This window comes from Orycteropus afer, unplaced genomic scaffold, assembly GCF_000298275.1.
Source record: "Orycteropus afer afer isolate SDZICR_OR568_19922 unplaced genomic scaffold, OryAfe1.0 scaffold00180, whole genome shotgun sequence".
Classification (NCBI taxonomy): domain Eukaryota; kingdom Metazoa; phylum Chordata; class Mammalia; order Tubulidentata; family Orycteropodidae; genus Orycteropus; species Orycteropus afer.
The window spans coordinates 2,890,579-2,918,352 of record NW_006921767.1 but is presented as its reverse complement, the minus strand read 5'-3'; positions in this window follow the sequence as shown (position 1 = coordinate 2,918,352).

Here is a 27,774-nt window from a genome sequence, read left to right as displayed (position 1 = left end):
TTGGCAATGTAGTGGGGTCCTTCCTCAAAGGGACCTGGCATCCCCTTCATTCAAGGGGTTGTGGGTCTGTAAACTGACTCAAGTCTGGGAATTGATTGAAAGGTTGTGACTCTGTATTCTGGTGATTCAATCTAGATTGCTGTGCATGTGACCTAGAATTTTTCTGTCTATACAGATCAAGTAAATATTTAGTATTTCACTACTAGGAACACCATGAGCACGTAGCCAATGCCATAATTCCATACGAGCCAGACTATTCTGATTAGTGTTCCAACTCTGCTGTCCATTATGGTAACCATGCCCACCTTGCCTTTGTTGGTTAACTGCTGCCACTTGGCCCCTACTACCATGGGGTCTAATCAGCCCCATTGTAGTTAAGTGTCTTAGTTCAATTAGGGCAGTTCCTACTGTCAAATCAGGTTTACAAAAATAGCAATCATAGCAGTCTTCAAGGATGCTGGAGCTCCCTTCACAAATTTATTCCTCATGGTACTGGTGAAAAGCATGTCTTCTGGACTCTCCATTTCTGGCTCTAGTGGTCTGATCTGATAAATCTATTCTAACAGGCAAATTTCCCTAAGCCTCTGGATACCTTCTTCTACATTAAACCAAGGCAGGTCTGGTACTTCAACTTGACTTGAGGTAGGCCACTGCATAATCCATGCCTCAGTAAGCCAACCAAATAAACTATTAGATCCTTTCCTAACTTCTCGAGCTGAGACATTGAATGAAGAATCCATACTTAGTGGGCCTAAATCAATAAACTCAGACTGATCCAATCTTACTTTCCTTGTACCATTATCCCACATCCTCAGTAGCCATTCCCATACATATTCTCCAGGTTTCTGTTTGTACATGTTAGCAAAATCAAGTAGGTCTTTTTGGGTATAGTGTACCACCTCCTTAGTCACACTTTCTATTTCCCCTCTTGGGGCTCACTTGGACTTGACTTTAGTTATGGGTCTCGTAGCAACAATGGGTGCTTGAGGCAGTTACTGAGAGCATTTAGGAATGTCTTCCATGCCCTCTGCCTCAAACAATGAACCAGCAGGAACAGTTGAGTTAATCCCATCAAACTGCAGGGGAGGGGATAATGGTTTTACAGTAATCCGTTCAGATGGGAGGGATTCAACAGAATTTACAGGCTCCATATCCTGATCTTCCTGATTATCTGTCCATATGTCCCCATTCCAGGTTTCAGGATCCCATTTTTTTCCCAATCAATGCCCTCACTTTAACGCCAGACACTATTCTGGATTGGCAATTTAGCTGGCGTTGTAATTCAGCCACCCTTACAATAAGACTCTAGGTTTGGTTTTCAGCAATATCAATTCTTTTACTAGAAGATATAAGGCCTTCTTTCAGAGCACAGCTGGAAGCTCTGAGGTCTTTTATGCAGCGCTTAAGCCAATACTCAGCAGCTATGAGCTCATGTTGCTCTTTCACCAGCTTGTCCAGTGTAAGTAGGACCAACCAACCAGCCTCCTTATACTTCTCATTCTGATAAAATTGTAGAAAAGTATCAAATATCTGATCACCCAGAGCATCACTTCTCACAACTATTTGATCTATTGTTGGTGCTATTTCATGTATTAATTTTGCCGCCTCACACCACGGATTAGTAGGGCCCTTTACTAGCAGACACAGAGCCGCTAGTGTCATTAAAATTAATCAAACTGGAGAACTAACGTTGGAATCCCATCCTTATGATTTTGTCTCTCTAGAACCACTCTTGGTACCAATTTGTGTTAGACTGGGTTCTCGAGAGAAACAAAAACCAGCAAAACTTATATATACATATAAAGAGAGAGAGAAATTTATCTTAGGAAAATGGCTCACAAACGTATAGAAGCCGGCAAGTCCAAAGTCCCTGGAGCAAACGTCAGGCTGGAGGCTTTTCCTAACTTCCGCAACTGCAGGGGCCATAAAGCTCAAGGCTGGCAGGCAGTACACTGGCTCTTAACTCCAATGAATGATGAATCCAAGATCTTCAGGCCGAATGGTGGACTGCTCACTCATGGACCGTTGTAGACAGCACAACAGAATCCCAATCCACAGAAAAATTTCTCTCTTCCCAGGATGTCCCTGGATATCCTGGAAGCAGCCCACACCCCTAGGGAAACTCCCCTTGAATAGATTGGCCACTCAGAACACAGTCATCCGATCCCATTGTGGGAACAACCACACAGAACTTGGGTCCAGCCAAGTTGACACACAGCTCCAACTATCACAAAGGGTTACATTTTAAAATATGGTTGTTAGGGATATTTCTGCTTTTTGAGAGCTGAAGAAAAGTGAAGGGTGTAAATCTGTAGTTCTGAAGTTTATAAGTTAGTAGTTAAGGCTTCTGATTACAAGTAATGTTCAAGGTCAAGCAAGTAACCACTCTGACCAGTTAGAGAAATTACGTATTCAATTGCTTTGTTTCAAAGCAAGATCATGGAAGTTAATGTATAAAATTTTCAAACTGGGTTCTTCAGGATACAGGGCTGCTCTATCAAGAAAAGTTCCATCCCAAACACCTCAGGCCCATGTTTCTTGAACAATAAAAAGCAGGTGCTAGTTGAATTATCTCTAGGCAGTTTTTGGTCATTTTCTTTAGGATTTTACCACTTCTAAAAACTCATATCCCAACCTATTACTAACGGCCTCAAAATAAAGATTAGTTGATATTTGGGGAAGTTATGTATTGTAAGGTTTTCTTTAAAGTGTTGCTGATTTGAAGTAAAGTGTTTTATAGTGTTTTGACAGTATTTTGTAGTGTTGTTACTTACTTAAGTAAAATATTTCCCTTTTAAATGCTTTCTGTTGTACATCTGTCAAGCTCTGAGACAGTTTAAGTGTTTAAAAAATGACACTGACTCACTGCAGGTTGAAAGCTTTTTATTTTACTGAAACAAAATGGCTGAAATATTTAGAAGACTTAGCTGCCATATTTATGAATTCATTCAGATTATTTGTAACTATTATTTGATATGTCCTCAATAGACTCATCCATCTGTAATCTGACAACATATATCAAATGAGGATATAAGGATGAATTATGTCCAGAGTTCCCCAGACTGAGATACTAAATACCAAATGAACATTAACTATTTGATATTTCTTTTATAAAGCCCAAGAAAATAGCCTAGGTGAAGCCTAGGTATTTTTTTCCCATTATATCTGGCCCAACATATTCTATCAGTGTCTAATAAATTTCTCATAACTGGCTTTAAAATAATACTGCAGAGCTTTCAAATGGGTAGTACTCAGAACAAAAATGGATAAATTGAAAGCTTATATCAAATCTAGTAGGTTGATCCTCTTTCGTACAAACACTTAGAGATACAGGTACTTCAACTCCCCAGACACTTTAAAGGAAGCTAGCTGATATTTATACTCACTCTGCCATTATAGGCAAGATTGTTCAAAAAGCAATAATATAAAGTAATTGCTAAGCTATTGCATCTTTCCTTGCCAGTAATAATAACTTATGAAAACTGTTGAAACTGCTTAATACTTTTTAAGCTACCAATGGCTGAAGGTTATGCATTTGCAATGCCTCTTACTAAACAATAGCAGTATAGGATCTCACTAAACAATAGCAGTATAGGATGATTTCTGACTCTTGGGGTTGTTGTTGCCTGCTGTCAAGTCGATTCTGACTAATAGTGATCCCATACGTTACAGAGTATGCTTGCTTCATAGGGTTTTCTTGGCTGTAATTTTAATGAAAGCAGTTCACCAGAGCTTTTCTTCCACTGTACCACTGGATAGGTTTGAACTGCCAATGTTTAGGTTAGCAGGCAAGCGCAAGCTGTTTACTCCATGTAGGGACCTTAACTCTTGGGGTAACTTCAACCAATATGTATAATATGTACTAGCTTATCCTAGGATATCTACTAATAATTGAAAAAAGATAATATTCTATCTTCTAAAAAAAAAAAAATAGCAAACTTACTGCCGTAGAGTCAAATCCGACTCATAGCGACCCTTTCTTGGGTTTCCGAGGCAGTGTCTCTATGGAAATAGATTGCCCAGTCTTCCTTCCAAGGAGTGGCTGGTGGGTTTGAACTGCCAGCCTTCTGGTTAGCAGACAAATGCCTTAGGCACTATGCCACCAGAGCTCCCTCTTTTCTCCCCAAAAATGGGGGTTGAATTTACTTTGATCATTTTCTTATTCGGTTCTCATCAGAATCAGAATGATACAAATATTGGGGCTTTTTCATTTCCTATTCTACTGTAATCCTTCATTTAGGGGACATACAATAATGTGGAAACATACATAAATCATCAGATTTTGCATTCTGCCTCACCACCATTATCTGAATCTCTATGGTAACCCAAGGCAGATTGATTGCCGAGTGAATGAGCAATTTTAATTTTAATTTTTCTATTAGATTCTGCCTCCAAAATACTGAAAAAAAAATTCTAGACTGTTAACTTTAATTATTTTAGTTACAAAGACAGTCAATGGAATTATCTTTTGGGCAACTGACCAATTGAACACTTATCAACCTGGATAACAATTTAAGCCTCAACTGGTCAAATATTGACTGTGTAGCCAAGGCTCCTATTGCAGTACGACTTAAACTTAAAAATAGACTCAACCGTTCACTGATTGATGGATTGCATAGATGTGTGGGACATCCGCATGGCTTCTCAAGGAGGGTTTAGTGTAGGATGGTATCATTTGCATTTGTTAATATTAAAGAATAATATAATTCCAAAGATGTGATGTGTGACACAGGATATAAGCATGGTTGGCTGCATCTAAAGTGAACCACTTTTTATGGATACTTCAAAGGGATGGATTGTACTAAAAGCAGGCAAGCGTCCAGATGCTTGCATTTGACCTGTTGTCACTAATTGCAGCAATTTGTAGTGATTTTTAGTTGGAAAGGGTTTTATTTGTACTGTGGATGCAACCAGTTTGCCATGGGAAAATATGTCATAGCCAATTAAATTCTGAGCAGTGAAAATATCATTTATTTGTTAATTCATCAAGAACAATCATTAAGAACTCACTCTGTGTGAGAACTGTTTTCAGTACTGGGGAGAAAATTATGAATATGATGGAATCCTTATCCTAAAGAATCTTTCTGTCTAACAGGGCATATACATAAGTAAACATTCACAACTGACTACAGTAATTGCTATGGTTAATATAAGGTCAGGATGTATGGGAGCTAATTGCAGGGTCACCCAATCAATCTTACTTAAGGAAGACTTCTTAGAAGTCTTAAAGAAGACTTCTTAGAAGAACTAATGTCTAAGCTGAGAGAGAAAGAATAAATAGGAATTAGGTACAGTTTGAAAGTGGAAAAGATTGTGTTCTTCACACACAAGGACTGCCTTGTACAAAGTTCCGGAACTGAAAAGGAACAAGGGATCCATTTTACAGATAAAATGGAGTCCATCACATCAAGATCATGTAGTTTGGGGCTGGATAGGGTAACAGGGGCCACATGACAAGGGGAATTGTCAAACATGAAAAGCACTGGGAACCTTATCCAGAGTCCAGTGAAGGGTTATTGAAAGTTTACAATCAGAATATAAAGATAGGTTCTAACCTTTAAGAGTAAGGGGAAGTGATGGAGCTTGGAGGAGAAATCTTCAAAATAAAAGAGAAAACCCTTCAATGGTTTTGTTTGTTTGTTTCCAATCATATATCCATTTACTAGAATAATAAAGTACAGAGAGCTAAAGATGAGAGCTTATAGTATGGATATTCTGTATTTTCTAGCACTATAATAAAAAGTTATTGTGACTAATTATAGTGCCTATTTGAATGCAGTAATGCCTACAACTCATGAAAAATTCTGTCTGTCTTCTGCAGACTCAAACAGATAGCCAACTAACAGCTTTATGTCTGCAATTTCTTTCCAAAATTACAAGTTTTAAAATAAGTAAGTGAAATTGCATTAACACAATCCTCTGTTCTACTGTGGGAACACACTTTGTTTTAAAACTTCCAGTCAAATATAAGGTGGTGATTAATTAAGGTAAGGCTAACTTTACTATATATAGCATCTTATTCTTTTGTAATTGCTTTAGTTATGGGATAAAGTCTTTGGGAAACAAAGAATAATTTTATTGAAGCATATTATGTTATTACATCTTGTGAACCTTAGATATGTTGTAAAATTAGTGTTATTATTATTATTTTGGGCATGCTTGAACACATAGATCTTTGAATGTCAAGAGACTATTCAAGTATTCAAGTACCAAGATATTCAAGTACCAAGTTTTACACAATTTCTAGGAAATTCTGAAGTTCTCGATCCTTGTGCCTGTAGTTAGAAATGTAACCCTTTGAAGTGTGGATCCATCTAGTCCTATCTATGAGCAGGGTCACAAACTTAGTCTGATAGCTAAACCAATTTTTTAAGAGATGGCTTAATCAGATTTTTTAAAATCTAATGCAAAGTTATCAGATTTGTAAAATAAAATTACAGGGTTTCCTAGCAGTATTCATGACATATTTATACTTTTGGGGGTGGGTGTTGTTTATCTGAAATTCAAATTTTACTTTGAATCTTGTTTTTTGTCTGTCCACCACTTGTCTTCCAGTTTGTCATATTGTGGTGGCTTGTATATTGGAATGATACTGGATGTTATGCCACTCTTATTTCAAATACCAGCACAGGATCACCCATGGTGGACAGGTTGCAGCAGAACTTCCAAACTAAGAAAGACTAGGAAGAAAGGTTTGGCAATCTACTTACAAAAATTCACCAGAGAAAACCCTGTGAATGACACCTGAGTATCATCCTATATCAAACTAGAAGATGAGCCCCTTATGTTGGAAGGCCCTCAAAATACACAGTGGCCACAACAATGTACTCCAGCCTCCAAAATACTGAAAAATGGGGTACCAGAAACCAATAATCTTGATGATGGTGAAGGACTGGAAAACATTTCATTTTGTAGTACATGGGGTCACCATGGGTCAGAGTTGACTCAAAGGCACAAAACAACAATAACCCAATATGAATAGGATCCAGAGATAATTATCATGGAAACCCTAACATTTCTTTTCTATGCATTTCTTCACATATGCTGCAAGTTTTTTTCCATATACAAATGCAAGCTGGATTCAGAAGAGGATGTGGAACAGGAGATATCATTGCTGATGTCAGATGGATCTTGGCTGAAAGGAAAGAATCCTGGAAAGATTTTACTTGTGTTTTATTGACCATACAAATCATTTGTCTGTGTGGATCATAACAAATTATAGGTAATATTGAGAAGAATGGGAATTCCAGAACACTTAATTGTGCACATGAGGAACCTGTACATAGACCAGGAGGCTGTCATTCAAAGAGAACAAGTAGATACTCCATGATTCAAAATCAAGAAGTGAGTGTGTCAAGGTTGTATCCTTTCACCATACTTATTCAATTTGTATGCTGAGCAAATAATCCAAGAAGCTGGATTATATGAAGAATAACATGGAAAACTCAGGATTGGAGGAAAACTCATTAACAACCTGCAATATGCAGATGTCACAACTTTGCTTGCTGAAAGTGAGGATGACTTGAAGCACTTACTGATGAAGGTCAGGGACTACTGTCTTCGTTATGGATTACATCTCAGCATAAAGAAAACCAAAATCCTCACAACTGGACCAATAAGCAGCATCATAATAAATAGAGAAAAGATTGAAGTTGTCAAAGATTTCATATTACTTGGTTCCACAATCAATACCAATGGAGGCAACAGTCAAGAAATCAGACATTATATTGCACTTGGCAGATCTGCTGCAAAAGACCTCTTTGAAGTGCTGAAGAGCAAAGATGTCTCCTTAAAGATTAAGGTGCGCCTAACTCAAGCCATAGTATTTTCAAACACCTCATATGCATATGAGAGGTGAACAATGAACAAGAAGAGTTGATGCTTTTGAGTTGTGGTGTTGGCAAAGAATACAGAAAGTACCATGGACTTCCAAAAGAACCAACAAATCTGTCTTTGAAGAATTGCAGCTGGGGTGCTCCTTGGAAGCGAGAATGGCCAGACTTCTTCTCACTTATTTTGGTCATGTTGTCAGAAGAAACTATTCCCTGGATAAGGACATCATACCTGGTAAAGTGGAAGGTCAATGGAAAAGGGGCAGGCCCTCAATGAGATGGATTGACACAGTGGTTTAAATGATGGGCCCAGGCAAAGCAAGGATTGTGAGGCTGGCACAGGATCAAGCTGTATTTCCTTATGTTGTACTTAGGGTCGCTATGAGTTGGTGCTGACTTGATGGCACCTAACAACAACAATTTTTTTTACATATGATGAACCTTCCAAGTAAGGCAAGTATTTATATGTGGTTTATCCATCTTAGAAAATGGAAAATTCACACTTTCTGTTCCCTAGATTCTAAATCTGAAGCTATTCTTACTCTTATCTATCATTCACACCACATATTCAACCCATCCACAAATGCCATCAATTCTACTTAAAGTACATCTTGAATCTGGCCACTTTTTACCATCTCCACTATCACCCTAGATCAAGCCACTGTCAGTTGGATTATTACCATTATCTCCATCACACTAGCATGCTCTACTGTGGAGCCCTTACAGTCCTGTCTTCTTCTTTCATAATGGCTATTTGTTTACTGCCTTTGATTCTCTGTTCAAATGACACCATATCAGAAAAGTCTTCACTGACTACCCTGTAGAACTTAGTCACCTTATCGCTTAGCATTCCCTTAACCCACTTTATTTTTCTCCATAGAACTAAGTCATCATCTATTCACTCATTATCTCTCTCACTCTAGCATAGACTGTTTTTTTAATACTCTTTTTTTTAAAGAGTTGTTTTAAGTTTAAAGAAAAAAACTGTGCAGAAAGTAGAATTCCCGTTTACTCACTTTCCTTCTGTACATGGTATGTCTTATTAGTAACATCTTGCATTCCTGTGGTCTATTTGTTATAATTGATGAATCAATATTGATACATTATTGACTAAAATTCATAGTTTACTTTAAGGTTAATTCTTTGTGTTGTACAGTCCTGTAAGTTTTGACAAATGTGTTAAGTCATGTATCTACCATTACAGTATCATTCAAAATAGTTCAAGTGCCCTAAAAAATCTGTTTGCATTCCCTTCCAGTCCCTGGAAATCACGGATCGTTTTATTGTCTCTATAGTTTTGCCTATTTTTTTCAGAATGGCATATACAGATTTCCTCCATTATCCAAAAGTAGAGTGTTCTTCTGAAACCTTTCATAAGCCGAAATGTCATAAAGCAAAGAAGCGATTATCATTAATTTATATAGAAATTTTTTTGAGTGTTCACAGACTCCATAAAATGACCTATCAAAGCATATAAAATAACACATAAAAGTTAAAATAACACTAACATATAGTGTTCATCGACATAGTTCAAAGCTATGGCGGCCAGATGCTGAGATGCTGAGTGTAGTTCCTGGGGGAGGAGCTTAGCAATTCTCATGTTCCGGGTGCAAGCTGCCTCTTTAACAGCTCACTACAAAATAAATACTGAACACTAGTTTTGCTTTTCACCTTTATTCCTAAAGGTGAAAATTCTCTTTGGATTTCTTTCTGTTAGGGAAAACAAGTACTATTGTAGGTCTTTCATAAAAATGAAGTAGGGTAAAGCAAACTTTCTAAAAGCAGCGAGATAGCCGTCGGAAGCTCTGGTGGCGTGGTACCTAGGGCACTTGACTACTAACCAGAAGGGTAGCAGTTCAGAACCACCAGCCACTCCTGGGAAGGAAGATAGGTCAATCTAGTTCCATAGAGACAGCACCTTGGAGACCCAAGAAAGAGTGGCTGTGAGTTGGAATTGATACCTGTAGTTAGAATTATACAGCAGTAGCAACATGGAATTTCTTGCTCAATGCTGTATCCTCAGCACCTAAAACAGCATCTGACATATTTTAGGCATTCATATTTGTTGGATGAACAAATGATTTCTATTTTGGTGAAATGTAAAGTTCTCTGTACAATTTTCTTGCTTCTAGATGCCTGCTAACCAGAGGGCTGGCGGTTCAAACCCACCAGCCACTCCTCGGAAGGAAGGTTGTGCAATCCTACTTCCGTAGTGATACTGCATCGGAAACCCAAGGAGGGGTCGCTATGAGTCGGGTATGACTCGAGGGCACATAACAACAACAACAACAACAACAACAGATATTGGGAGAAAAAAAGGAGAGCACATTGGGAGCTTCTGCTGGAGAATATTTAACAGATTATTGTCATGATTATTTCCTCTGGGAAGAAAGAGAAATAAAAGTCTACTGCCTATGTCAGAGTTAAATATGAGATTTTTTTGGAGTATGGATAAGAACTCTACTATGAATCTAAGATAAGTCCTATAAATATAAGCTTACATTCTATGCTCCATTCAGGAAGTAATCATGTTGGAACTTGCTCATAATTATATACCCAGAACCTGCTGCATGAATATAGGTTGGTATGACCAGAACAGAAATTATTTAAATATTCTGAACTGTATTTTTAATTAGTTGAGCTAATACTAGTAGATAGACCCCTACTATTCAGAGTTAGTTTATGCAGATAAATAAATGAGAGTTTTGCCCCAGCTGCTAATGAAAAATCCTTGTGAAAGTTGGGTCAATCACTTCATGCTTTGATGGAGCAGAGCATGAATAGGCAGCATCACAAATAGTCACAGCCCTGGACCTAGATGGTGGACCTGGAATAATATTGGTCCTATTTGCATGCTACATGAAGACCTGGCCCTTCTTCTCACTGCCCTTGAACAGGAACCTTGGCCAGACTCAGTATTGTAGCAAGTCATGAACAAAGATATTTTCAGTCACTTCCATTTTAGGGAGAAGGAGACTAGAACCATGAGAAAAACTTGTCCAGGGACTAGGGATACAAGAATAATTATAAAATTAATAGATGTGAATTTCTTTTATTGATAAAATCCAACAAATAAACCTCTCTCCTTATGGATGAGATAGGGGCAAATTAAATTTAAAAAAAAAATATGTCTATTGTACAATCTAGTCCAAACCCATTCTACAAAGCAATTGAAAGAGTTTTAATAATAATGAAAGAAATGGATATTAAGATTTCAAGAGGCTTTTTGTATTTATAGAGATATAAATGTCAACCCAGTGTTGAAGATTTACAAAAAGAGGGTAGTCACAATGCTAGTGGAAGTGTATATTAATACAAAGTTTAGAGAGGGCAAATTGGTAATATGCATCCAAAACGTTCAATCCACATTCTTTAATCCAGCCATTTCATTTCCAGGCTTTTATCTTGTCTCCCACTACCCTCAAATCAAAGCTATGCAAAAAGTCTTCAAGACTGGTTATAGCAGCAAAAAATTGGAAGCAATCTAAATATTCAATTAAAAGAATTATTTGAAAAATTACAATATATGCATGAACTAAAATGTACACAATTTAAAAATTATTATGTAGGGCAAATCTTGAGCTGGTAAAGAAACCTATAAATTGTCCAAGTCCAGCCTGGGAACTGACAGTTTAAAACCTCTGAAATTCAATATAAATTTAGAGGCCTTCTTGCTTTTGTCTGTTTTATTCCTTCAGCCCAGAATATTTTTTTTCTGCCTAATTCTCTATCCACTACTTCTTTAATTGCCCCCTTCCTTCAAATCTAGACTCTTTCCTTTCCACAATACTTTAACATGAATTTTAATTTGTTTCTAACATCAAAATATTTGTAAGTTTGATCTATAAATGAAGATTTTCAATGGTTCTTCAAATCAGATAATTTATGGAACTCTATTACTTCACTGATGGGAATGTAAAGTAGTGTAGTCACTGTGGAAACAGTTCAACAGTTTCTCCAAAACTTAAACATAGAATTACCATATGATCCTACAGTTCCATTCCTAAGTATGTACCCAAAAAACTTGAAAATGGGACTCAAACAGATTTTCCTACACCAATACTAACTGCAATATTACTCATAGTAGCCAAAAGATGGAAACAACCCAGTGGCCATCAATGGATGAATGGATAAACAAAATGTTATATATGCACACAATGGATTATTCCGTAGCCAGGAAGGAAATAAAGTCATGGATAAACCTTGAAAACATTGTGCTGAGTGAAATGTCAGACACAAAAGGACACATATTGCATACTCCCACTTGTATGGAATATCTGAAGTGAGCAAATGCATAGAGACCAAAGTAGATTAGTGGTTACTATGTGTGAAGGGTAAAGGGAGGAGGATAAAGAGTCATTGCTTAATGGGACAGAGTTTCTGTTTGGGATGATGCAAAAGTTTTTGAAACGGATAGTAGTGATAGTTTTACAGCATTGTGAGTTTACTCAATGCTACTGAATTATGCACTTAAAAGTGGTTTAAAAGGCAATTTTTATGTTATATATATTTTACCACAACAAAAAGTAAACAAACAAACAGCTGATTTAACAGTGTGAAGCCATCATTCTCACCTGGAGTCAATGAAACGAAGCCAAGTGCACATTCAAAATATTTACCAACCAGTAAAGCTGTAACAAGGCAGGACAAACTCCAACTACAGTACTAGACTATGGTCCTGGTTTTTCCTTTCTAGTTTCTTCATGGCAGAGTCATCTTGGGGAGAGGGGTTTGGGAAAGGGTACAAGAAAATATGATGTCACAATGGGAAAGGAATGTAGGTGCTCAGGACAGCACACATTTACCAATGATTGTAAATTTCAGTATTTTAGGAACTCATTTCAAATAAAGAAAGGAACTCTGGTAGCACAGTGGTTAAACCATTCATCTAGTAACCAAAAGTTTGTGGTTCAAACTGATCAGCTGCTCAGTGAGAGAAACATGAGGCAGTCTGCTTCTGTAAAACTTTACAGCCTTAGAAACCCTATGAACCAGTTTTACTTTGTCTTATAGGGTCACTTTGAGGTGAAATCATTTTGATGGCAGTGGGTTTGATTTTTGGTTTTTTGGTTTCAGATAAAGAGAACTGGTCTAATAAGAGACTTGCTCAGATCTCAGAGGTGACTCTGAATACTGTGCTCTTTGCACTCTTTCATTCAATCCAGAAAACAGAATGCTTGAATGTTAACAAGAAAATTAAATGTGCCTAAGGCCTTTGACTGTTAACCAGAAGGCTGGCGGTTCAAACCTATCAGCCACTCCTTGGAAAGAGGTTGGACAATCTACTTGCGTAGTGATACTGCCTCGGAAACCCAAGGAGGGGTCGCTATGAGTCAGATCTGACTCAATGGCAGTGAGTTTGGTTTTGGTTTGGTGTAATATTAAGAGATGACCTGGTGATGAGAAGCAGAAAGATTGTTGTAATCTAAGTGTCCAATAAATGAGAAAGCCTGGACAAAAAAAACAAAATAAAGAGAGTGAAAAATGAGAGAATGGATATCTCAGTTTCTGCCTATACAAAGCTTCTAAAATGACATGGTTTATTAATGGTTGAGATTTGCACTTAGAAAAGTGAACATCCTGTTGCAGTTCAGCAATAAAGTGAATTCTGCTTCTTTCTTTTTCTGGTTGGCTGACCTTAATAGGTTTTCATTTATTTTGTTCTCTCTTGCTTTCATCTTTAAACACCATTTGCATTCCCCAAAATACAGTACAACAGTCATAGAAACTCAGTTTCAAAAGTATAACATTTAAGCTGTTACACTTTTTTTCTCTACAACTAGCATATCCTGTGCTTGTTTTTAGGCACTGTTGAGTCGGTTCTGACTCAGTGACCTCACGTACAACAGAACGAAACACTGCCTGCTACTGCACCATCCTCACTGTGTTTGAGCCCATTACTTCAGTAACCATCAATCCATCTAATTCAGGGTCTTTCCATTTTTTTGCTGCTTTCTACTTTACCATGCATGATGTCTTCCCCAAGGACTGATACCTCCTCATAACATATCCACAGTACTTGAGATGAAATTTCACTGTCCTTTTTTATAAGGAACATTGAGCATTGGGCAGATTTCTCCTTCCTGCAGCTCATAGTGTATTCAGTATTCTTCACCAACATCATAGTTCAAATGCGTCAATTCTTCTTCAGTCTTCCTCACTCCTTGTCCCTATTTCACATGCATATGACACAATTGAAAATACCATAGCTGTGGTAGGCACACTTTAGTTCTCAAAGTTACATTTTTGCTCTTTAATACTTGAAAGAGATCTTTTACAGCATATTTGCCCAATATGTCATTTGATTTCCTGGCTGCCACTTCCAGGGATTTTGATTGTGGATTCAAGTAAAATAAAAATCTTTGGCAACTTCAACCTGTTCTCTGTTTATCACGATGTTGCTTATTGGTCCAGTTGCAAGGATTTTTATTTTCTTTATGTTGAGGTGTAATCCATACTGAAGGCTGTAGACTTTGATCGTCACCAATAAGTGCTTCAAGTTTTCTTCACTTTCAGCAAGCAAGGTTGTACCATCTGCATATCACAGGTTGTTAATGAGTCTTCTTCCAATCCTGATGATGTGCTCTTCTTTATATAGTCCAGCTTCTCAGATTATTTGCTCGGCATACAGATTGAATAAGTGTGATGAAAGAATACAACCCTGAATACACCTTTCTTGATTTTAAACCTTGCAATAGCCCATTGTTCTGTTCTAACAACTGCCTCTTGGTTTGTGTACAGATTTCATAGGAGCACAATTAAGTGTTCTGGAATTCCTTTACTTTGCAATTTTGTCTATAATTTGTTATGATCCACACAGTTGATTGCTTCTGACTGAATGCCTCTCTCCTGTCTTTTTAATGACCTTTTGCATTCTGGTGGCATAGTGGTTAAAGCATTCAGCTGCTAAACAAAATGTCAGCATTTCAAATCCACCAGCACTCCTGAGGAGAAAAATGAGGCAGTGTGCTTCCATAAATATTTACAGCTTTGGAAACCTTATGGGGCAGTTCTTCTCTATCCTATAGGATACTAGGAGTCAGAATTGACTTGATGGCAGTGGGTTTTTTGTTTGTTCACTTGATTTTTGCTTTCTTCATGTATGATATCCTTGATGTCATCCCACATTTGACTGCTAACCAGAAAGCTGGAAGTTCAAACCCACCAACCACTCCTCAGAGGGAGGATGGGCAATCTACTTCCATTGTGATACCACCTTGGAAACCCAAGGAGGGGTTGCTATGAGTCAGATCTGACTCGATGGCAGTGAGTTTAGTTGAGTGTTCAATGAGTCAAATCTGTTTTTGAGATGATCTCTACATTCAGGTGGGATATACTCAAGGTTGTACTTTGGCTCTCATGGGTCTGTTTTACTTTTCTTCAGATGCAGCTGGAACTTGCACGTGTGTAATTAATGTTTTGTTCTGTAGTTGGCTGTGGGCCTTGCTCTGACTGATAATATTGGGCTTCTCTGTTACCTCTTTCCACAGACATAGTCAATTTGATTCCTGTGTATTCCATCTGGCAAATCCACATCTATAGTCACCATTTATGTTGTTGAAAAAAGGTATTTGCAATGAATAAGTCATTGATTGATCTTGCAACCCTCTATCATGTATGTGATCTGTAGTGACATTTCTATCACCAAGATATTTTCCAACTATCAATCCTTATTCTTTGTTTCAGGCTTTCACATTCTAATCAATAGTAATTATAAATGCATCTTGCCTACACATTTGATTAATATTAGACTGCAGAAGTTGGTTAAAAAGTCTTTAATTTCTTCATCTTTGGCATTAGTGGTTGATGTGTATTGACTGATCTTCCTTATAGGCCTATGAACTTATCACATCACTTAAGAGTGTTGTACTTCAGGATAGATCTTGAAATACTGTTTTTGACAATGAATCTGATGCTATTCCTCTTCAATTTGTCATTCTCTTAATATTCCATATGATTATCTGATTCAAAATGGCCAATAATAGTCAGTTTCAGCTCACTAATGCCTAGATTATCAACCTTTCTGAATTGTATTTTTATTTTTGATGACTTTCAATTTTCCCAGAGTCATACTTTATCCACTCCACATTTCAATTATTAATGGATGTTTGCAGCTGTTTCTTCTCATTTTAAGTCATGTCACATCAACAAATGAAGGTCCAGGAAGTTTTACTACATCCACACCATTAAGGTTGACTCTACTTTGAGGAGGTATCTGTGCTCCAGTCATACTTTGAGTGTCCTCCAACCTGAAGAGCTCATCATCTGGCTGTTTGTCAGCTGTTCTCCTGCCATGTTAGGTTTTCCCTGGCCAATTTTTTAGAAGTAGATCATCAGATTCTTCTTTTATAGTCTGTCTTAGTCTGGAAACTCTGCTGAAACATGTCCACCATAGGTGATCTTGCTGATATTTGAAATACCAGTGACATAGCTTCCAGTATCATAGCAACATGCAAGCCATCACAGTATGGCCAACTGATAGATGGGGATGGAGCATATCCTACTCTCCTTCTATTAACTCCAGTGGTACTCAACATGCCAACACTTACCCATAAGGCAGCCATTTGAGGAAGAAAAAGCAAAGCAAACCAAACCCACTGCCATCAAGTCAATTCCAACTCATAGTGACCCTATAGGACAGATTAGAATTGCCTCATAAGATTTCCAAGGCTGTAAATCTTTATGGACCAGATTGTTCATCTTCTTCCCACAGAGTGATTAGTGGATTCGAACTGCTGACCTTTGGTTAACAGCCCAGTGCTTTAACCACATGCCACCAGAGCTTCTTTGATAAGGGAAACCATGCTCAAAACCCTTTCTGGAATAAGCTTCCAAACTAAGGTACTTTAATTTATAACTCAGTGCAACTCTGGTCATTTGATCACACTTGCTAGGTTAGAAATGGATTTAGGACCCTCACTGTTTTCCTCGATATCATCAGAGAATTTGACCAGAATTGTGTAGGAAGAAAAGCTTTCATCATGGTATTTCTGATATTCCTTTCCCTCATAATAAATGAGAATACTCAATAGCTTAACTGGCACCTCATATCATCAATCCTAATCTTTTGAGCCAAAAAATGAGGTAAAAATGTACAGTCTTAATATGTTTTGATCTCTTGGATGCAGCCATACCTGAAGTTGTTATACTTTCATTAACCTTGCTTTGTACTTTAGTCAGCTTGAACTGGGTTTTGGCACTTGAGTCATATATTTGACATTTAAAACCTGATGAGGATGTACATTATTGTTATTAACTACCGATTATGGACAGTGAGACATTCCCTTTTGCTTGAATATACAATTTTAAATTGGTGAAAAGAGTGAATTGAAATTGACAAAAAGTAAAGAATCCTTAAGTTACCCATATAGGAAGGGACATCTGTCCATGAATACTCTCAAAAGAACTAATTTTATTTGAAGACCTTCCACTTATGTCTAGAAAATGATACTTCACTCGTTTCTTTGGAAGGAGTCCTGGTGACACAAAATTAAGCATTATGCTGCTAACTGAAAGGTCAGCAGTTCAGACCCACCAGCTGTTCTTCAGGAGAAAATACTTTACAATCTGTAAAGATTACAACCTGGGAAATCCTATGTGGCAGTTCTGCTCTGTTACATGGTCGCTAATGAATTGAAATTGACTTGATGACAAGTAACAAAAGAAACATCATTCCCTTACCTAATACTTGTATTAGTTGTCTTTCACCATTAGCCATTTTTATTTTGTATATATATTTAACGTGTATAATTTAGTTTTTTCAGTTTGATATACTGAGGCCACTAAATTGTTTATTCTGCCTTATTTTCACTTCTATTTTTTTTTTCTCCTATCATATCTTGCTTCTATTACAAGGGGATGGGATTATTTTTTGAGTGCCCATTGAGGGTCACATTTTCTACATACATCATACCATTTTACACTTGTAACAGACTTGAAAGGGTAAATTTATTCACTTTGTACAGTTTGACGAAAAGAGATTTTCTCAAATTTAAGTAACTTGTCCAAGGTCAAAGCTGATAAATATAAAAATAACAATTAAATCTCAGGTCTTCTGATTTGGTAAGTCATATTTATTCAACCATAGCATAGTGGCTAAGGCACTTGACTGCTAACCAGAAGGCTGGCGGTTCAAACCCACCAGCCACTCCTCGGAAGGAAGGTTGGGCAATCCTACTTCCGTAGTGATACTGCCTCGGAAACCCAAGGAGGGGTCGCTATGAGTCAGGCTGACTCCACGGCACATAACAACAACAACAAAATAGTAATAGTAGCAAAACAATAATAAAAAAATACCTCCTTTATTATGATTTAAACACTTTATGTATTCTAACAACTCTATGAGGTATATGTTATTATTATTTCTATATTATGGATGAAGCAACTGAAACAGAGCTTAAGGATCGTTAACCAACTCATAAGTACTGATTTTAGTATATGAACCCAGGTCGTACTGCAGGAGTCCATGTTTTTTAAACACTATGTTATACTGTATCTAATTCTATTTTTTCTTTTTTTTCCATTCTTTCTGCTAGAGCAGAGTTCCTCAACCCCAATTTTATTATCACCTTCCTAAGAAGGTCTCTGGGTGGTGCAAAATATTTGTGCTCGACTTCTAACTTAAAGGTTGATATTTCAAACCCACCCAGCGACACCACAGAAGAAAGTCCTGGTGTTCTGCTTCTGTAAAGATGAAAGCCTAGAAAGCCCCTGGAAGCTCAGTTCTACTCTGAAATACATGAGGTCACCCTGAGTCCAAATTGACTCCACGGCAACTGGCTTGGTATGGTTTTTAAGAACCTTTGGTGGTAAAATCACTCCACTTAGAACATATTCTCTAGGGTATATGCTCCTTAGGAGCCTAGGCGATAGTTCGTTTGTCATTATCATTTCTGCTATCATTTCTTCTTGTTCTTCATCATGTGAACTTACTCATGAGGCTCATGGATACAACAATTGACTTGAATGAGCAGCATTAGCCTCAAAACACAATATATTTCATGTATTCTTTTGGTCAACGGTGCTCTCAAATTTAAGTAACTTGTCCAAGGTCAAAACTGATAAATATCAAAATAGCAATTGAATCTCAGGTCTGATTTGGTAAGTCAACAGAACAACAACAACAAAGTCTCTCCATCTCTCTTCATACCCACTTCTTCCCCTTTTTCTATAGATGTAGAAAGGTGTCATTCTGAATTTAAAACTGCCGTCAACAAAAATGTTTTTCAATGATGAGATCTAACAATTCCTTTTATTTAATGATATTTTCTGGATTTTTCTCCCCTCTGTTTGCAAGTTTGGAATATTATCTAGAATCGAAAAATCTAAAAACTTGATGCTGGGCTTTCACAGATTGTGTGAGTACTTTTCCCCTAAACTGCAGTAAATTGCCTCTTATTACTCTAAATAAAAGGAAACTGCCTTTAGAGGGAAGAGTAATATTTTTGTTGTTCGAATTTGTTTCTTCTGTGAAGTTACTTTGCACCTCATGAGAAAACAGCTGTTACCATCATCTTTTTACCTTTGTATATGCTTCTAAATTAATTTATGACTGATGCAGGCTTTATTTTATGACTACCACTAAAGGATGAATTATGAATTAATCAGAAAATAGTTAATTCAGCTCAATCAATAACATGTTTAATATGTGAGGATTTACTGTAAAGAACCAATAAATCATTGCAGTAAAAATTAATAACTTATACTATAGTTAAGGTGACCAATATATTAAAAAAATACTGGAAATTTATTACAAATATCTAGGAATGAACTTATACTCACCTTAGATTTGAGCTATTTCTGTTGACTACAATCGATATAATAATGGGAGCTATTTTCAAGGCCTTAGAGCAGGTTTTTATGTCAGAGACTAGAGAGTAAATTTAATTGACACTTCCCTGATATTCAGACTTGCCTCATCTGTATAGACTTCATATGAATTTTCAATTCAATTTCATCCTCAGACAGGAGCTCCCACAAATCCAACCACCTTGTTGAAGCACCAGAAAATGAATTATGTGGATAACAATATTTCATCAAGCTTGAAACTCAGCTGTGTTATGTCCAAAGCAGTAAAACTGTGTAAATAAATTGTTAAGTCACAGTGAAATTGATGGCTTGTGTCTCATATTTTAAAAGCAGAATGACTAGTTAAAAAAAAAAATAGAAAAGAAAGTGAGACAGAGAAAACAAGGAAAAAAGGAAGGAAGGGAGAGAAGGAGTTAGGAGAAAGGAAAGAAAAATATCATCCCTTTTACTTGGTACATTTTAATATTTTCAAGTTCAAATGAATGTTGAAGCAAAAAGGTATTCTTAATCAATCTAAATAACTTTAGGTTAATATCAAGTGTTTGCGTGTGTTTTTTTTATATGCATGTGTATTTGTTATTTATTTTTAAACTAAGATTTTCCAACTCAAAGTTTGCAAAGGAAAAAAAATGTGATTGTAGTATCATATTTTAATGAGCACATATTTTTCATCTGATTGTCCAAAAACTGTGTATAATTTCCATGGCCAGCACATCAGTTTTGGCACACAGGACAACCAGCTCCAATATATTATAAACAACCCTGTAATGCCTCCAAACACAAAGACCAATTTGAGCAGTTTCAAAAAGGGTCCAAACCAGAGACCCACTACAGGTGTTGAAAGCATGAAATAACACTTAACAATAGAAAACAGAAGGACTAGTGGACTAGTTGCTTCACAGAAGTCAGTTTATAAATACTTCTGGGTCCTGATCTGAGAGTAAAACAAAAACAAAAACAAAAAAATGATGGGAGTGTCACTACTAGAAATTATCTTCTATTGGAAAATGTAACCATTCCATTCCATATGTAGATAAGAGTAGGAAGAAAAAAAAAAAAAAGGAAAGAAAATGAAACTTGAAAATAAATGTGGAAGTGGGTGAAACACAAAAGTCTCCACTGGAGCCAGAGGTAGAATGTCTGGTATCCAAACCATGTCCTGCATCCAGAAACTAGAGTATGTGCAATTACATCCTAAAAGTCTCATTCAGTTGACTAACATACTGTCTTTTCAAAAGCTTCCCCACTAAATTTATCAACTAACTTTCCCTTGGGAGCTCCAAGAGGCGCAGGGCTGAAGCAGAAAACAGGCTCCAGAAGGAATGCTGAGATCTCAAAGGTGAGGAAGAGTAACCAAGAGAAAAGATGAAATAGGTCTTGGCACAAAGAAACAGCTTGTGAAATAGTTGCCACTTACAAAAAGGAGGAAAGGAAAGTAACATTAACAAACTTCTGTTGCTGTTGTTATGTGCTGTCGAGTCAGACCCAACTCATAGTGACCCCTCCTTGGGTTTCCGAGGCAGTATCACTACGGAAGTAGATTGCCCCATCTTCCTTCCGAGGAGTGACTGGTGGGTTTGAACAGCCAGCCTTCTGGTTAACAGTCAAGTGCCTTAGGCACTACGCCACAAAAGTTCCCAGTTTTCCCTGTCATTTTGACAAATTTCACTGAAAGCCTTATGGTTATTCTGATAGGATTAAAAACAAAAAATCCACTGCCATTGAGTAAGAATTGAATTGAACTCCCCCACGGGGTTTCCAAAGCTATAATTTTTAGGGAAGCAGACTGCCATATATTTCTCCCACAGAGCAGCTGGTGGGTTCAAACTACCAACCTTTTGGTTAGCAGCCAAGGCTTAACTACTCACCACCAGACCTCTTTGCTAGGATATTGGGTCTTTATCTAGCCAGCTCTTCAGGGTGGGTTTCATTGCATTTAAGTATGGAGGAAGTATTTCCACCCTGGATGGTGCCTGCCAGTTACCAGTTACTGTCAAATTGACTCAATCTTGTGGTGACCTGATATGTGTCAGAGTAGAATTGTGTTCCATAGGATTTTCAGTGGCGATTGTTCAGAAGTAGATAGCCAGGCCCTTGTCTGAGGATTTCTTTTGGATCCAGACTTCCAGCTTTTGGGTTACTAGCTGATCACATTAACCATTTGCACCACACAAGGACTCCTTGGTGATGCCCATTGCGTAATAAGTTCCACCAGATGTTCCATGGACCACTTCAACATTAGGCCTTACACCTCTTATGTAGAGGGTTGTTCTGTAGAACTGTGTTTGTAGGAGCTCTGGTAGCATAGTGCCTAGGGCACTTGACTGCTAACCAGAAGGCTGGTGGTTCAAACCCACCAGTCACTCCTCAGAAGGAAGATGGGGCAATCTACTTCCATAGTGATACTGCCTCTGAAACCCAAGGAGGGGTCACTATGAGTTGGGTTTGACTCAATGGCACATAACAATAACACTGTGCTCGTATTTTCTGCTGAATACCAGATGTATCATTCTTTTGTTTAATACTGTAACTGCTATACTCAAACATTTAGACATTTCATAACATTTTCAGAGTATCCCAAGCCTCCTTAACTTAGTTTCTATTGTTCATTCTCTATTCTTATAGCCATTTCATTGGGAACCTGTAATGTTTCAGAGAGAGATAGAGTGCCTTAGAAAAGATTTAAACTGTTTTTCATTTTATCATCATTACCCAAAATGCAGCTTATTTATGATGACTTGGAAAATGATTCTGTTCTGCCATGTAGTTTTTAATTTTATTTTTTAATTTTTGGACTGAAACTGGAAGGCAAGGTAGTGTTTTCAGAGATTGTGAGCCAATTCAATTTCACTATTGGATGTAATTATAATAGATAATATTTACTGAGTACTATGTGTCACATTTTCTGTGCTTTACACATGTAATAATGTAACTTTACAACATGTGAGGCAGTGCCTTAGGGTTTTCTAGAGAAGACATACACATATTAGACAGTGTTTCACTGCTATTCATAAGGCTTTCAGTGGCCAATTTTTTCAGAAGTGCATTGCATCATCCTTCTTTCTAATCTGTCTTAGACTGACAGCTCTGCTGACATGTGTACACGATCAATGACCCTGCTGTTATTTGAAACACCAGTGGCATAGCTTCCAGTATCACAGCAATATGCAAGCCACCACATTACGACAAACTGACAGAGGAGTGATGGTGACTTGAAGCACTTACTTATGAAGATCAAACATGAAAGCCTTTAGTATGTATTAAACCTCAACATAAAGAAAATGAAAATCCTCACAGCTGGCCAATAAGCAACATCATGGTAAATGGAGAAAATATTGAAGTTAGCACAAATTTCATTTTTACCTGGATCCATAATCAACACTCATAGAAGCAATAGTCAAGAAATCGGAGGATGCATTGCATAGGGCAAATCTGCAGAAGACCTCCTTAAAGTGTTAAAGAACACAGACATCATTTTGAAGTCAAAGTGTGTGCCTGACCCAAACCATGGAATTTTCAATCCCCTCATATGTATGTGAAAGCTGAACAATGAATAAGAAAAACTGAAGAAGAATTGATTGTGTTGGTGAAGAATACTGAAAGTATCATGGACTGCCAGAAGAATGAACAAATTGGTCTTGGCAGAAGTACAGCTGAAATGTTCATTAGAAGCAAGAATGGCTAGACTTCTTCATCTCATGTACTTTGACCATGTTGTCAGAAGGGACCAGTCTCTGGAGAAGAATATCGTGCTTGGTAAAGTGAGGGCCAGCGAAAAAGGGGAAGACCCTCAATGAGATGGATTGACACAGTGGCTGCGATAATGGGCTCAAGTATAGCAGAGATTGTGAGGATGGCACGGGACTAGGCAGTGTTTCATTCTGTTATTCATAAAGTTGCTATGAGTCAGAGCTAGCTTGACAGCACCTAACAACAACAGCAACACACACACACATACATACACATATACATAAAAACATATATAAACATATACATGCAAACATATGTATATATACACCCACACACTATATATATATATACACAAACCAAACCAAACCACGCTCACTTCCATTGAGTCAATTCCAACTCATAGAGATCCCCATTGGGTTTCTGAGGCAGTAAATCTTTGTGGAAGTAGATTACCTCATCTTCCTTCCCTGGATATATATACACATACACATATATACATGTAATGTGTGGGTGTGCGTATGTGTGTGTGTTGTGTGTGTATAGACAAAGAGCGATTTTGAAGTATTGGCTCATAAAGTCATGGGAGCTGGCAAGTCCAAAATCTGTACTTCAGATGATAGGCTAGAAATTTTGAAAGCCTTGTGTGTCAAAATTAGTATGTTAGATGGTACAGGAGAGAGAGAAATCGTCACTCAGGAAACATCTGTTTTTGCTATTAAAGCTTTCAACTGATCGTATGGGCCCTACCCATATTATGGAGGTCAATCTGTTTTACTTAAGGCCAACTGAGTTAAATGCTTATCACATGTGAATATTTTACAGAGACATGTAGACTAGTATTTGACTAAACAATTGAGCACTGTAGCCTAACAAAGTTGACCCATAAAATTACCCATCGCTGTTAGATACTATTATTATCCCAGTTTTATAGCAGGAACACCAACCCAAGCAATTTGGTTCCTGAGTCTATGCTTTTATCACTAAAATTTACTGCCTCTCATTATACTGTGGAAGCTATGACCAGATCCTAATTGCTTAAAAATAAATTAATACTTAAATCTTTGTTGTCTCCATTCTTTCCATTTGAATTCTAAGTTAAAAAAAAAACAAAAATCCCTCTATTACCCTTCAACCCTATGTTTCAGTTAAAGGGACTCCTGTTTTCTGAATCATCTTTGTTAAGTTTTCTGCTTCTAGACAGTTGAGTGTCCTTTTCCAAGAACTATGACTTGCTAAACTTGTAATTGTGATGCATTGCAAATCTGTTTTGCTTAGGCCAGAGAAGACAGGATTTTGATCAAAGATTATATACAGTTTTTACTTTAAAAATCAAATTTCTCATTGAGAATGATTTCTTTCTTTAACTTTTCACTGGTTTGGAATACAGCAGTTTTCTTTCATTAAGGTATCACACCTGGCCTTACAATGGATAGAAACAGTCAGTCTTCTTGTCAAAACTCTTTTAATATTTTAATAATAATTATGTTATTTGTTTTACACTTTTATAAATGGAATAATTACCTTTTTTCCTCCATTTGCCTTAGTGCCTTTCCCACCACGTGTTTGCCGTTTGCCGTCAAAGTTTCAAGTTCAAAGAAGAATCAGTCATTTCCTTTGAGTGCCTCAGTCAGTATTGAAATACTAGATTGTTATCCCTACACATCTTTTTGTTCTTTCTAATTGGTGAGACTGATAGTATCTCCTTAAGGATTTATTTTCCTTGATCTATCAAATGCCTGCAAAATGTCCTTTTCATAGATCTGATCATTCTGTGGTATGTGGCAACAACTTGTGACATTGCTGACTTTATTGGTGTATTGCTTTCCCATCAATCGTTTGTAGTTGAAATTTTTCATCCTATGTTATTTGATGTCTTACTGACACTTCCCAGGACATTTTGTTGCTCCACACATCCCATCTTTTAAGAAGCCGTTAGGTGATATACTAGGATTGATAATCACATACATAAACAGTCACATTTTATGAAGAGGATACATTTTTAAAGTACTCACACAATACAAAACTCAAATAATCCAAGTCAAAGCCTGACAAAGCTAACAAGTTCTTCTGCCTATCAGCTTAACTGATACTCCCGTGTGTAAACACAGGCATTGTGAAGACTGTGCAATTCTGAGGAATTTTAAACATTTTTATATCCACATTTCTTCCTTTTTTAAAAAAATAAAGTGAGAGTTTATTAATATTTTCATCTGTATACTTTCAAATTTCACAATCCAAATTAGAATAAAATAAAACCATTTTGTATTTTATTCTTCCATCTATGTTTATGGAAGGAAAAAAATGGCACAGTGTTTAATCACCTCAACTACTAACCAGAAGTTTGCCAGCTTAAACTTATTAGCCACACCACAGGAGAAGGTGTGAATCTGTAAAGATTCACAGCCTTGGAAATCCTGTGGGGCATTTCTACTCAGTCCTATGGGGTCACTATGAGTTGACATCAACTTGATAGCAATCAGTTTGGATTATTTGATATGTTTATGGAGTCAAATAAGTTTTTTGAATAAAATTTAAATTAATTTTTGTCTATTGAAAGCTTATCTGAGGGAAAATATGGGTGGCTGTCATAGTGCCTGAAAAAATAATTGGAGCTAAATAAATACTTATTTAAAGAAGTGAATGAATGAATAAATATTTTCTTAGTCTTCCACAAAACTATTTTGTTGACATCCTCTCCCTAGATGTAGAAATAAATGGTTATATTTCCTCCCTTTTTCAATTTATATAGGCTTGTCATTGATACGATATTTATATCTGTAATATCATAGATTGAAAACTAAATGAGGGTGAGTTGAATGATATAAGTGCTGACAAACCTAACTCTGCCTATGACTGTAAAATTAAAAGTATCATTTCCAGAATAAAGGGGGACACTATCATTTTGCACTGCCAAGATTGTGCCTTACAGTCAGGGTTCAACATTCACTGACTTGCACTTCATGACTGTGAACCATGTACCAGGAACAGTGCCAAGTACACTAGGTTCATCCACCTCTTTAATCCCTCAGCTACTCCATGGAATAAAAGCAAAACAAATGGGAGTGGGGGAAACAGTTGCCATCAAGTGAATGTCAACTCACAGTACCCCATGTGTGTCAAAGAAGAATCATGCTCCATAGGGTTTTCAGTGGCTGGTTTTGTTGGAAGTAGATCATGGGACGTTCCTTCTGCTGTGGACTCAAGCCTCTAACCTATCATTAGAAGCTTAGCATATTAACTGTTGCATCACCCAGGGACTCCATGGAATACCTTTTATTAATTTTATTCTTTTTCAATATGAAGACACTAAGGTTTAAAGAAATTTAGCCCTAGTTGACAGCTAATAAATGACAAATCTCAGACCCAAACCCAGGGTCTTTCTCACTCCCTGTCTGCATTGTCAAGCATTCTGTCCTACTGCCTTGTGAGATAGAATTTCATAAAGAAATGATTGAGATGTACGGGGAAAAAACATCTTACGATTTTGTAAGTAATTAGTATTACTGTGGGAGATTGTTGTTGTTGTATGTTCCGTGGAGTCAGCTCCTACTTGTAGCCTATCAACAACAAAACTATGTACAACAGAACGAAACACTGGCTGGTCCTGCACCTGCCTCACAATCGCTGCTATGCCTGAGCCTATCGTTGCAGCTACTGTGTCGAGGATCCATTTCATTGAGGGCCTTGCCCTTTTTCACTGACCCTCCACTTTATCAAATATGATATCCTTTTCTAGGGAATGGTTCCTTCTGACAACATGACCAATATAGGTGAGATGGGCTGGCCATTCTTGCTTTAAGGAGCATTCCAGCTGAACTTCTTCCAGGACAGATTTGTTAGTTCTTGGCAGTCCATGGTACTTTCAGTATTATTCACCAATACCACAATTCAAAAGCATCAACTCTTCTTAGGTCCTGGGGGATTAGTCTGGATGGTTAAAGACTCTGGTGGCACAGTAGTTAAGCAATCGACTGATAACCAAAGGATTGGCAGTTCAAACCCAGCAGCTGGTCTGAGGGAGAAAGATGTGGTAGTCTGCTTCTGTAAAAACTGTTGCTATTGTTAGGTGCCGTTGAGTTGTCTCCAACTCATAGCAACCCTATGCACAGCAGAATGAAATACCTCCCAGTCCTGCATCAGCTCCCTTCTTTCATCGACCCTTTACCTTACCAAGCATGACATCTTTCTCCAGGAAATGGTCCCTTCTGACCACATGACCAAAGTATGTAAGATGAAGTCTGGTCATTCTTGCTTCCAAGGAGCATTCTGGCTGCACTTCCTCCAGGACAGATTTGTTAGTTCTTTTATCAGTCCATGGTACTTTCATCATTCTTTGCCAGCACCACAACTCAAAGCATAGATTCTTTGTTCTTCCTTCTTCATTGTCCAGCTCTCATATGTATGTGAGGCAATTGAAAATACCATGGCTTGTGTCAGGCAAACC